This window comes from Antechinus flavipes, chromosome 5 (genome assembly GCF_016432865.1).
Source record: "Antechinus flavipes isolate AdamAnt ecotype Samford, QLD, Australia chromosome 5, AdamAnt_v2, whole genome shotgun sequence".
NCBI classification, from domain to species: domain Eukaryota; kingdom Metazoa; phylum Chordata; class Mammalia; order Dasyuromorphia; family Dasyuridae; genus Antechinus; species Antechinus flavipes.
This window is the reverse complement of record NC_067402.1, coordinates 66,559,110-66,573,326: the sequence shown is the minus strand read 5'-3', so window position 1 is coordinate 66,573,326 and position 14,217 is coordinate 66,559,110. Positions and strand designations below refer to the sequence as shown.

General features: G+C 36.4%; 1 protein-coding gene across 1 annotated transcript in view; it reads left to right on the top strand.

The window, feature by feature from the left end:
- Positions 1 to 5,547: 5,547 nt before the first annotated feature.
- Positions 5,548 to 14,217, top strand: part of ZNF438 (zinc finger protein 438) — an 85,086-nt gene continuing 76,416 nt past the window's right edge. Inside the window, exon 1 of the mRNA XM_051963219.1 lies at positions 5,548 to 5,638. The gene's annotated coding sequence lies outside the window, so the exon portion shown is untranslated. The remainder of the gene's footprint in view (positions 5,639 to 14,217) is intronic.

The following is a 14,217-nucleotide window of genomic DNA, read 5'->3' as shown; positions in this document are numbered from 1 at the left end:
CTTAAAATCAGTCTTTAATGTTGGCTTTTATATGTCAAATTTTCTATTAAGTTCAGGTTTGTTTGCAACAAAATTCTAAAAATCTGACAGTTCATTGAATGTCAATTTTTTTGCATTAAATATTATACCTAATTTTGTTGAATACAATGTTTTTGGCCACAGGCCCAGTTCTTTTGATTGTTTATAATATTCCAAGACCTACAGTGTTTTCTTGTAGCCATTGATAAATCTTCTGCTATTCTAATTCTAGCTCTAGCATATTTGAATCTGTTGTTGCCTGTACAATTTTCTCTTTGATCTGGGAGTTTCAGAATTTAGCAATGATGTTGCTTTTGTTTTCCTTGTAGGATCTCTTCAGGTGGTGATTGATGAAGGTGATAGTTTTGATTCCTTGTTGCCTATCCTAATTCCTTCAATTTCTTTTTCTTCACTTATTGATATAGCTTACATTTCTGGTACAGTATTGAATAATAGTGGTGATAATGTGCATCCTTGCTTCATCCCTGATCATATTGGGAAAGCTTACCTTATCCCCATTATAGATAATGTTTGGTGATGGTTTTAAAAGGATATTATTTATCATTTAAGAAAGTTCCATTTATCCCCGTGCTTTCTTGGGTTTTTAATAGGAATTAGTGTTGTATTTTGTCAAAAGCCTTTTCTGCATTTATTGTGATAATTGTATGATTTCTATTGTTTTTATGATTGATATATGTGGTGAGCTTTTTCTTCTCAAAACACAGCCAGGTGATAAAAGTTCAGATCTTTTATTATCTCCAATATAGCCCGGTTAGCTTAGAGGCCTATCTCTCTGCTTGGTTCCAAGAGCTCCCTCCGAATGTCGCCAAATCCAAAGGTTTGTCCTTCAGCCTCTGCCTCTGCTTTCTTCAGCCTTTAGCCAGCTCCAGTCTTGATGTCATTTTGGTGAAATCTCCCAAAGTCTCTGTGTCTGCACCAGAGTGCTCCTCTCCAGTCCAGCTGAACTCTCTTCTGCCACCAGCCAGCCAAGTGGAATATATTCTCTCTTGCCTCGGAGAGAGGGCTTCTGGCGTAATTCCGCTGAAATCTCCCCGAGAGCCTCTGTCTGTTTCTTTTATACAAGAGGGAGGAATTGTGGGAAACAAGAGAGAGGGATTATGGGTTTTCTCCCATAGTGCTCTCTGGCCCAAAGAGCTTCAAGGGAGGTGTGAACTCACAAAGTTACAAAGTTTACTTTGTGAAGCTGGCATACCTGTGAACTCCAATGAGTAAAGGTGCAAACACAAGCACTGTACTAATTAGTTCTACTTAGTACCTTGTTTCAGGTTCTGCCCAAAACATCTTCTTGTAAGATTAGATCAACTCTAATGAGTTAGCAGTTTGTAAGGATTCCAACAGATATAGTCAATTATGTGATCAGTTTTTCTAACATTGAACCAGTCTTGCTTTCCTGGTATAAATCCCATGGGTTAGTAGTGTATGGTTTTTGATATATTGCTATAATCTCCTTGCAAGCATTTTATTTGAATTTTTTGCATCAATATTCTTTTTTAAAATAGTATTTTAGTTTCCCAAATATATATGAAGATAGTTTTCAACATTCATATCTGTAAGACTTTGTGTGCCGAATTTTTCTTTTTCCCCTTCTTTCCCCCCTCTCCAAGATAGTGAGCAATACCATGCACCAACAGTAAACATGCACCAATATTCTTTAGGGAAATTGGCCTGAAGTTTTCTTTCATGTTTAGGGACCAATACTCTTTTTGAGTTGTAAAAGGAATTTGGAAGAACTTCTTCTTTGCCTATTTTTCTAAATAGTTTATATAGCATGGGAATTAATTGTATGGCTCAGCAATCTTAAGGTCAAACTATAGCATAGCTGAACTTTGATATTTTGAAACTGTTGAAAATTTCTACCTTTTGAAATTGATTTATAGGTTTTGGCTACAAGTAAGAATCAAAACTTATGAAATACTGAGAAAAGAAGTTTAGTTTGTCACATATGACCTATTTTGAGAGTGTGTGTGTGTGTGTGTGTGTGTGTGTGTAAACTAACAAATTTTGATAAAATGAAAATAAACTCATTTTGTACCATGAAGCCAATATTTCCAATTGCCTAGAAGCCATATATGACTTATTTACTAGTCTGTTGAATTCATGTCAAAATTATGAGCTGATGATAACCTTATTTGATAGATTATTAGTGAGGTTTAAAAACCTTTCTAATATAAAAATAAATGTGTTTCATTTTATATCATTTATTTTAATGGGTGTCTTATTCTCCTCACTTTCCCTCTTTCACTTAATATTGCAGTGGTACCTAGATTTGTAATCTCTACTCCCTGTACCACTCCTTGTTCTTACCATTCTGTTTGCCACAAACCTGCCTCACAATGGGTCACTGTGAAGGTGCCCAAATTTGCCCTGGATCTTTGAACTTAGAGTTCAGATGGGAAAAGATGCCTCTTTATGTTTTTTGTGAGGCACATCCTGATCTCTCCCTTATATTAAGATATAAAATCTTAAAGAATTTATTTTATGTGTCACTAACTTGGTCCCTAACCTAGGCCTGTTTCTTTCATGCATTCTTTTTCTTTTTCTTTTTTTAATAAGTATTTTTGAGCTGGTTTTCTCACTTCAGTCTGTAGATTGTTCTCCATTTCCCAATATCACCCTCCGTGCCAAGTGGCACTCAGTAAATAATTTGATTCTCAAGGAAGGACTCCCTCTAGCCAAGGCCTAGAGATGAAGTAGTTAATTAACTAGAAGAATCGTGACCTCAGGTAGAAGAAATTACAAAATGAAAAAGAATAAGAGGAAGTGTCCGAAAGAGACTTTAACAGAGTAATTTGAAGTTGTGTTTGCAGCTACTTTAGTCATGTGCTTCACACCATAGTCAATGTTAGACTGCAGGAGACCAAGATAATCAGTAAATATTTATTAAGCATACAGTGTGCCAGGCACAATGATTAGTGCTGGGACTACAAAAAAGCAAAAGACAGTCCTTGTCCTCAAAGGGCTCCCTCTTATGAGGGAGACAACAATTAAACAGTATGTACAAAAGGAAGTCATATATAGGATAGGCAGGATAAATAGGAAATAACCAAGAGAAGGCAGGCCCTGGGATTAAAATAAGAGATGGACTACTTAAAAGAGGGGAAAGTAGAAAAAGATCATAAGTTGAATTAATTAGATGGTGCATTTCTTCCCATCTGATCCATTGTAGTGACTGTGAAAAGTTAACCGTGACAAAGAGTAACAGATCCTGAGCCCAGAGTGTCTTCAGTTTGAAGTATGCCCAATCCAAGTGAGTAAATATTTATAGCCTCCAATCCAGTTCTCTCTCCACAGACTGGAGAATTAACTGTTTTAATCACTCTTTTGCTTACACAGTTTATCAAAACTGATGTATGATATTACTGACCCCTTCACTCTATGGACCTTATATTACCTTATATGACATAAACTCTGTTCAACAAAATCTGCAACATTTATCTGCCCTGATCATATCTTGAGTATTGTATTCAATTAATTATGAGTTCCACATTCTAGCAAGGACAGTGATAAAATTGAATGTTTTGGGAGAGGAATATCACCAATAATAAGAGACTGGAAAACTTGCTACATAAGGATTAGCTGAAGGATCTGGTTATGTTTGGGGTCTAAAGAAGAGACATAAGGGGAACATCTTTGGATAGTTGAAGGCCTAATAAACAAAAGAGCCAATTAAACTTGTTTTGCTTGAGGCCAGGTGAACAGAAGTAGGAGCAATGGATACAAGCTTCAGGGACACATATTTCAGATTGGAATGAATAACCTTAGCATTCCAGATTCACTTTTTTGAGAAACCAACCTTCAGAAGTAAAGGTTCCAAGAATACCTACAACAGGCAGGGATCGTGGGGGACCAAGACTGAGTAATACCCTTATTCTCCCAGCCAAGTTGTCACAGATCACCACATTAGGGAAGCTTCTGGGAAACTCCCTCCTGTACAGCTGCCCTTCTTGGCATAGGAGCTTGCCTGTCTGGTCCTTTTATCAGAGAGGGCCTGACTGTCCCAAAGGCTGCAGGGTTCTCTCCATTCCACCATGTGGCCCAACAGTATTAATGATGTTTTAACTTTGAAGTAAAGGAAGGGAAATTTTATTCTTGTCTGCCAAAGAGCACTTAGCAAGGAGTGTGGCACCCACCGAGCTCTTTGTATGTATCAACTTATAGAACTTAGGTTCTCTACCTCGAGATGTGCACAGTTTAAATGTCACTGTAATCTGGAAAGGAAAAAGAACTAGAGGATGTGTCTCCTGTCCTTGACCTTTCATTTGTCTGGGAAGATAAGACATGTAATTCAAAAAAGAATAATCTTAAACTGCAATACAAGAATTCAATAGTTCAAGTTATTAAACATTTGTCAGGAGCCAAGTGTGTATCCTACACTGTAGGTGAAAAACCTTGGGCTTGGCAGGATGAAGTGATATAAGCAAGTTTACCTAGGCAGTCAATTGCAATGCTAGAATTCAAATTCGGGCCCTCTTGCCTCCAACCACTCTCTTTCCAGCTAACAGACTGGGGCCACAAATTGGAAAGGCAGTCCCTGGCTCAGGCACTTTACAACCTATTGGGAAAGACTCCACCCCAAGGGGAGTCCTCCCCCAGAGGCAGGGATATGTCCAGCATGAAGATGCCATCTCTGGAATGCAAGGGAAGTACCACTTTAGCTGGAAACTCCCGATGTCCAGCACTCCATAAAGGAAACCTTTGGAAATAGTTTAGTACCCCACGAACACATGAATGATTATCTTACAATTTGGCAACGGCACAACATAAAAAATACCTGAACTCTTAGATAAGTGTCATACCTCAGTTACTTTTTAAAAATTCCTTTAAAAGTTACTTAATTTTTTAGAAAGCAGCATGAAGTACCTGAGAAAGTCTTGGTGCTGAAAGCAGAGCTAAGCTCTGATTCTTGTTTCCTGACTCCTGCTAGTCAAGGGCCCACCGAAAGCCACCCTTTCCCTGAGCCTTAGTTTGCTTATCTGTGAAGTAGTATGTTTGTGCCGGCAGCTTTGCAGAGTGAGAGAGAGTTCTTCAATCCTAAGGCACTTAAAAATGGCGGTTGTAATGGTCATGAAGCTCTTTTTTCTCAGATAGCTTTGATAGTTGTTATAGCTGCTGGGGATCTTGGGGGATCTTGAGGTCTTTGCATTTGCTGTGGGAAGGCTTTTCTGGGTGGGGTATGTGCCCCTCCTAGTTGTTTCCTCCCCTGTTATCAGTCCCTACAGGGATGCCTTCTGCACCTCTGGGATGTAGCAGACTTTTTCAGGTGCATATACAGACACAATGGGAACAGGTGGGGAAAGCGGCTTGATTTCCTAGAACCGGACTGTTTTCAAGATCTGAGTGGGCTCTTATTCTGCCCCATGGCAGTTTTATTGTATAATATGGCATAAAGGGAAGCTGAGGAATAGCAGTCTAGAAGCTTTGTATGCTTCCTGCAAACATCTTTAGCATTGGGAAAGCAGGGATTCCTTCCTTAGGACTAATGGCCACCACCTTCTTTTTTGCTCCCACAGCTCAGTTTCCTTGAGACTTACGCTGTCTGAAAGGAAGAAGGTTGAAATAAGGATTGTGAATTAGGAAGAATGGCCAACGCTGGCTTATAGTAAGTATGACCTACTTTTTATAAAGTCCACATAATTTAGACTTAATGCATAAAATTCCATTCCAATCACTTTCCTTCTTTTACATTAAATAATCAATGATAGCAACTCATTACTGAGACTTTATATATAACAAACCATCATGTCTGGATGATAGAGGGGAAAAATTGCGAAGGATATCATTTTCTGTTTCATACCTCTATGGAATTATAACTGGGATGTTGTTGTACAGCCCAGAGGCTCCGTGGTCACTGTTTTGCCATGTTCCAGTGGTCAGGCTTTTGATCATCAGGCCAGATGGGTGGAAGTATGGTGTTCTTGCTTAGCTTAGCTTGCTTAGCAATATTAGCCATTGCGGGTTAAAGATTTGATGCAGGTAATAAGGTAAATGGACAGTTCCAGATAATTTAGCTGTTCCTGTTTTCTCCCCCCAAACTTGTTAACTTTTAGGCTCCTTAGGACTACTGTAGGAACAACCTGATGGGACTCTGAATGAGGCAGAAAACATTTGAAAGATATCCTCTACTGGCATTCTTATTTATTTTGGTAGTAGAAATACAGAATAGGCTGCACTTGGTGGCCTTTTTGTATTTTGTTGTTGGAGCGGGGTGTGGGGCTGTCTTGTCAGGCAAGCTCAAGAGAACAAGATGGTGCTTAATAAAAGACATTCATTTTTTGCATTTAGAAAAAAGTATACTTTCTTTATTATGTGACAAAATGAGTATACTTATTTTGGCTTCAAAGTCCTTTACCACTTGCTTACTTTTCAGCTATTTGTATTTATATTTTGTTCTTTATTATTTTCTTAAATTCTGAATTTATTTTTCTTGTTGTACCTTGTAGATCTTAAATTCTCTAGTTAATTGAAAGTATTTACAGGGAGTTGGTTATATAAAATTTACATATGCCATAATATTGGCCCAAACCTTTAAAATACCTATTTTTCATCTCTTACTCCAATAGCTCCAGAAATGATTCTGGTACTATGTAGTATTCTAGGTTTTTGCCTTCTTGAGAAATACATTGATACCAGTACTTTTAGCCAACCAAAGAAGCCAAAGTCCTTTCAGAATTAATATTTTTAAATGATTTTTTGTAATTTGGGATTTGTTTACTATGTTGCTAATTATTAATGGATTGATGTTGGCTTGTAAGGAGCATTCTACTGGAGTACTGAGGGGAATAGTCTTTAGCCCTGAGCTGTTTAACTTTTTGCCAATAACTTGTTGCCAGACTTTTAGATGACAGGAAACTAAGAGGGACTGCTAACACACATGGGATAACAGAATCAAACTTTAAAAATCTCAATAGGATTAAATGATGGAACAAAGCAAATTTAATTGGAAAAATTTAATTGGAGAAAAATATATAAAGTTCTACTCTTGGTTTCAAAAACCCAACTTCACAAATGTAGGATAGAATACATTGGCAGGACCAACAAAGACCTGGAGGTTTTACTGGCCTGCAAACTCCATTGAGCCATATGTTATCACATAGGGCAGGCAATTTCCTTCCCCTTTTTCCCCCTCCACTCTTAAGAGTAATGCCCAGAACAAAGGAAGATGGGCTCTGCTCAACTCTGGCCTTGTCCAGCTTCGTTAGGCCCCACTTTTACAAAGGCCTGGATAAGCCAGAGCATGTGCAGAGTGGGGCAGCCTGAGGACAGCAAGGACCCAGAGGCCAGGCCGCCTGGTACTGCTACCGCCCATGCCGCAGGACTGGCGCTTGGGGGCCTTCTGGAGGAAGAGGGTTCTCATCCCTCTTGTCCTGAGCCCCAGCCAGCAGGAGGAGGAGGGGTGTGGGGTGCTGGATCCGGCTGGGGGGAAGTGGGCTCCATCTGGGATGTGCAGGGGAGGGGGTTCTTAACCAGAGGCTGCAAGGCCAGCTGTATGAAGAAATAAAAGCACTCTTGGTCAGACTCCAGGAGGACCCTGTTACCTTGGACAGTCCAGCATCCAAGAGTTTTGGCTCTTGGCATCTGGTTTTCTGATATAGCAACTCTGACTTTCCTTGATCCGATCTTTTTCTTTTTGGTTGGTAAGGGCCATCTCTATTTTGAGATTGAGCCTTGGTAGCTACTTGTTATTTTATTTGAGGTTAATCAGTTTTTGAAGTAGCTTAAGGAGTCCTCAATGCTTTCTGAACATTGTTTGCTATTTTGTTTTTTTTTTTCCTTAATCACTTTTATCTTTATTTCTTAGCCCCTCTTACCTTTTCCCTTTTGTATGTATATGTATGTGAAATTAATTTCTTATACAATTATCTGTTGATGGATGCTGAGAAATGTTCCCTTCCCCTCAATGACAGGTTTCCTAGTAGCAACTTGCTTGATGGATATCCTTCCCAGGGGTCTATAAGGAAGAATACAATCTATTCTCCACTCCTTTCTCCAAATCGACACTCAGAAGCCTTGTAACTTGATCCAGCTGCAGTCAGCCTACTTGGATTTCCTTTAGCTTCTGAGGATTGATTTTTTTTTTTCATGCACAGAAAGCAGCTGAACTTTTTTTTTCTGAAGAATTTCAGCTTTAAGGTGATTCTATATGGAGCAGATAAAATGGGGAGAATATAATTTTAGTTAGATAACATAGAATTTATTGTGGAAGGAATGTTTTCCCTACAGACTGAATAAGAACAAGATGTTTGACCACCATCTAGGGTGGAGATTTATTTATTTGGTCAGCTTCAGATGAACCATATTCCGTACCTCTGATGAGTATGCCAGCATCTGTTCTTTTTCCCTTGTATCTGAACAATTCTCTTCAGATTTCATGTGTTTTTGGCTTTTTGGAGTAACTCAATGATACAGGGATACATGGCAGTGAGAGAGACCAAAGTCTTTTTTCTTGAAGGATAATTTTACCACATCATTATGAATTTATAGACTTATACACACCCCTTATAATTTTTTTCCATTCACTCTTTTCTTGTAATTGATTTGCATAGTCACATAGTTTGGCAGCAATGGGTTCCATTTTTCATAGGATTTTTTGGCATGAAAGGGTTACTGTTCACATTTCCTGTGTAATTCCCTCTGATCTTGCTGAACTGTAATTATTTTCTTGATGTTAAACATTCCCAGGCTCCTATAACCTTCTAGCCTGCTTGCAGTGGCCAAGTTTGTCCCAGGTGATCATGTGGGCGAACCTCCTGTTTTTAAGGCTAGAAATCTCTCCTTCCTGTATAAGATACATTAAAAACTGATTCTCATGCATTGCAGTTCCAGAAAAAAAATCTCTTAAAGGAGAAAAATACATAAGTTAACAGTTTTTTAAAGTTGGGTTTAGCAGCCAAACAGTTCTCAAATCAGTTCCATGGATTTTAGAATTTGCTGAATCCTGGTTGAATGAATTCCTGGTTGAATAAATCCCAGTGATGAAATAAAGATTAACTTTTTTTCCTTTTATAAATTCATTTGAACAAATGGAGTATGAATCTAAAAGGGCAGATTTTGACTGTAGGATCTCATTTTTTTTTCTTTTGCTCACATAATTGGCAAATCATTTTAAACTGCTTTATGAAATTGTTTATATAAAATTCCAAGTTTTCTAATTCATTTATATTCTCTGCAGAAGATGAATAGCTATATTGCAGAAGAAAATTTTTCTTTTTTTCTCCTTCTGAGGAAAGTATAGTATAATTTTATTTCATTAATTAAACATTTTAATAAACATTTATGATACAAAATCAAGATTGAAAGATTTTTTTCATAGATTTTTGAAGTAAATTCCATCATTGAAATGAGAATTTTTCAAGATGAAAAAATTTTTTGATTGAATAAATGAAAAGCATTTAACTACTTACTATTTGCCAATCACTGTTCTAAGATCTGGAATATAAATATGAAAAACAAAGCTAATTCTTGACCTCAGGAAGTTTATATATTTTGAAAAAAAAAATCCCCACTCCACCCCCAATTATTATTTACTTAATTTTATCATTCTTTTTCTTTTAAATTTTGTGTTTCAAATTCTCTCTTTCCCTTCTATCCTCTCCTATCTACTGGGAAGGCAAGCAATGTGAAATGATACAAAATCTTTTAATATTAGCCATTTTTTTTAAAAGGCAAGAAAAAAAAACAAAGTAATACTTCAGTTTGCATCATTCATCAGTTCTTTCTCTGGACATAGATAGTATTTTTTCATCATAAATCCTTTGAAATTGCCTTGGATCATTGTATTGATCAGAATTGTCAAGTCTTTTACAGTTGATCATCACTATAATATTGCTATTACTGGCACAATGATTTCCCAATTTGTCTCATCTCACTTTGCATCAGTTCATATGGGTATTGCCATATTTTTCTGAAACTACCCATGGCATCATTTCCCACAACACAGTAGTATTTCATCACTATCATATGCTGCAACTTGTTTGGCCTTTCCCCAGATGAAGAGCATCCCCTTGACTTCCAATTCTTTGCTACCACCACAAAAAGAGCTGCTCTAAGTATTTTTATACAGATAGGTCATTTTTCTTCTTCTTCTTTTTTTTTCATATCACTTGGAAATACCAACCTAGTAATGATATTGCTGGATCAAAAGGAATGCACAATTTTATAATCCTTTGGGTTTAGTTCCAAAATGTTCTCCAGAATAGATAGACCAGCTTGCCATTCCATCAGCAGTCCATTATTATACCTATCTTTCCCTTATCCCTTCGAGCATTTGTCATTTCTGTTAGATATGAGGTGGTGTTGCAAAATTGTTTTAATTTCCATTTCTCCAATGAATAGGGATTCAGAGCATTTTTTCTTTCCTTTTTTCCTTTATCCAGTCAACTTTTTAAAATAATATTTTATTTTTCCAAATACCTGTAAAAATAGTTTTCATCATTCACTTTTGCAAGATTCTGCTTTTCAAATCTTCTCTCTGTCCCTCTCCCACCTCCCCACTTCCCAAGATAGCAAGCAATCAGATATAGGCTGTATATAAATAATCCCTTTAAACATATTTCTATATTTATAATGTTGTGCAAGAAAAATCAGATTGAAAGGGAAAAAAAACAAGAAAGAAAAAGCAAAATAAAGAAAGAAAGAAAAAAGAAGATGAGAGCGACTATGCTCTAATTCATACTCAGCCTCTCTAGTTCTCTATCTGGATGTGGTTGGCATTTTCTATTCCAAATCTATTGGAATTGTCTGGGCTCACTGCTTGCTGAGAAGACCTAAGTCTATCATAGTTGATCGTCACATAATCTTGCTGTTACTGTGTTCAGTGATCTCCTGATTCTGCTCACTTCACTCAGCATTGGTTCATATAAGTCTTTTCAGGCCTTTCTGAAATCACCTCATTTCTTATAGCACAACAATATTCCATAACATTCATATACCATAACTTAGCCATTCTCCATCTGATGAGCATCCACTCAGTTTCCAGTTTTTTGCCACTTCAAAGAGAGCCACTACAAATCTTTTTGCACATGAATACAAATATTCCAAAGAGATCGTTTAAGATCTCTTTGGAATAAGGGACCCATTTGTGACACTGCTGGATCATCAGAGGGTATGCACAGTTTTATAGTCCTTTGAGCAGTGTTCCAAATTGTAGAACATTTTTTCATAAGACTGAATAGCTTAGATTTCTTCAGAAAACTGCTTGTTTTTAACATTTGACCATGTATTAATTAGAGAATGGCTCTTATTTTATGAATTTGACCCAGGTTTATATATTTGAGTATATAAATTTGAGAAATAAGAACTTTTTCTTTTTTAATAATAGCTTTTATTTTCAAAATACATGCAAAGATAGTTTTCAACATTCACCCTTGCAAAATCTTGGGTTCCAAATTTTTCTGCCTTTCACACCCCTCCCCTAGATAGTAAGCAATGTAATACATGTTAAACATGTGCATTTCCTCTATATATATTTCCCCATGTATCATACTGCACAAGAAAAATCAAATCAAAAAGGGGAAAAAATGAGAAAGAAAAAAAAAGCAAGCAAACACCAACAAAAAAGGTGAAAAAATTACGTTGTGATCCCCATTTAATCGCCATAGTTCTCTTTCAGGATGCAGATGGCTCTCGCCATCACAAGTCTATTGAAAATGGGGAAAAAAAAAAAAAAAAAAACAAAAAACTTTATCATAGACATTTGATAAAAGATTTTTTTCTATTTAGCAAAATTTTGTTTCCCTGATTATCTCTTAATGACATATATTTTTGCTTTTGCTTTGTCTGAGATCATGATTGTTACCTTTGCTTTTTTATTTCAGCTGAAGCCTAATAGATTCTGCCTCAGTTTTTTATTTTAACTCTGTGCCTGTGTCTCTTGTAAACAAAATATTGTTGTATTCCGGTTCCTACTCATTCTGCCATCTGATTTTAATTTATGGGCTAACTCTTCCCATTCACATTTACAATTATGATTATTGTGTTTTCCCCTCCATCCTATTTTCTTTTTTTTTTTTTTTCTCTCTCTCTCTAATTTGCTTCCCTTTATTGCTTCCCCTGCCACCCTTATCGGGTAAGTTGAATTTCTATTATATAAAATGAACTAATTCCAATGAGAATGAGATTCAACCCTGTTTGTAATGGCTAGAAGTTGGAAAATGAATGGATGCTCATCAATTAGAGAATGGTTGAGTAAATTGTGGTATATGAATGTTATGGAATATTATTGTTCTGTAAGAAATGACCAGCAGGATGAATACAGAGAGGACTGGCGAGACTTACATGAACTGATGCTAAGTGAAATGAGCAGAACCAGGAGATCATTATATACTTCAACAATGATACCGTATGAGGATGTATTCTGATGGAAGTGGATTTCTTCGACAAAGAGAAACTCTAACTCAGTTCCAATTGATCAGTGATAGACAGAAGCAGCTACACCCAAAGAAAGAACACTGGGAAATGAATATAAACTGCTTGTATTTTTGTTTTTCTTCCCGAGTTATTTATACCTTCTGAACCCAATTCTTCCTGTGCAACAAGAGAACTGTTTGGTTCTGCACACATATATTGTATCCAGGATATACTGTAACCTCTTTAATATGTATAGGACTGCTTGCCATCTGGGGGAGGGGGTGGAGAGAGGGAGGGGAAAAATCGGAACAGAAGTGAGTGCGAGGGATAATGCTGTAAAAAAATTACCCTAGCATGGGTTCTGTCAATAAAAAGTTATTTAAAAAAAAAAAAAAGAAGAATGAGATTCAAACATTGCCCACCAAATACTCCCATACCCAACTTTCATAATATTTTATTTTTTCAAATACATGTTGTTAGTTTTCAGTCATTCATCTTTGTAAGACCTTGTATCCCACACTTTCCTCCCTCCCCTTACCTCTCTCTTTGCCAAGATAGCAAGCAATCTGATATAGATTAAGTATGTGCAGTTCCTTAAAACACTTCTAAATTTGTCATATTGTGCAAGATCAAAAGGGAAAAAGCAGGAGAAACAAAAAAGGTGCAAATATTATGCTTTGCTCCACACTCCTCCATAGTTCTCTCTTTGGATGCAATTGGTATTTTCCATTCCAAATCCATTGGAACTTCCTGGAATCACCTCATTGTTGAGAAAAGCCAAGTCCATCACAGTTGATCATTATATAATCTTATTGCCACTGTGTACTATGTTCTCCTAGTTCTACTCATTTCACTCAGCATCAGTTTTCATTGGGAATGCTTAAAATTTCCTTATATGTCCATTTTTTCCCCCTAAAGGTTTATACTCAGTTTTGCTGGCTAAATTGTAATTGTAGCTCCTTTGCCTTCCAGAATATCCTATGCCAAGCCTCTGATCCTTTATGTAGAAGTTGTTAGGTCTTTTGTGATGTTAACTTTAGCTTCCCAATATTTGAATTGTTTCTTTCTGGCTATTTGAAGTATTTTCTCTTTGACCTGGGAGCTCTGAAATTTGGCTATAATATTCTTGAGAGTTTTCATTTTTAGTATATCTTTCAGAAATATTTGCTGGATTTTTTCAATTTTTGTCTAAACTTTTGGAGCTTTTTTTTTTTTTTTTGGCAGTTTTCCTTGATAATTTCTTAATATATGATGTATAGGCTCTTTTTTAATCATAACCTTTAGGAAAGCTAATAATTCTTAAATTCTTTCTCCTGTATCTATTTTTCAGGTCAATTATTTTTCCAATGAGATAATTAACATTTTTCTCATTTTTTTCCCTATCTTTTTGATTTTCTTTTATAATTTCTTGATGTCTCAGGGAATCATTGGCTTCTATTTGCCCAATTCAAAATTTTAAGGAAATATTTTCTTCAGTGAGGTTTTGTAACTTTTTATTTGGCTGATTCTGCTTTTTTTTTTTTTTTTCCCCTGCTAAGGCAATTGTGATTAAATGACTTTTCCAGGGTCACACTGGTAGGAAGTGACTTCAAGGCTGGTGTTCTATCATTGCATCACCTAGCTGCCCTCTAATTCTGCTTTTTTAAAGGAGTCTTTTTTTTTTTTTCCAGTGAATTTTTATGCCTCTTTTACCAGTAGCCCAATTCTTTTTTTTTTTTAAAGATATTTTCTTCAGTAGTTTTTTTGTGTGTGCTTCTTTTAATAAGTTATTAATTCTTATTCTCTCTCTCTCTCTCTCTCTCTCTCTCTCTCTCTCTCTCTCTCTCTCTCATC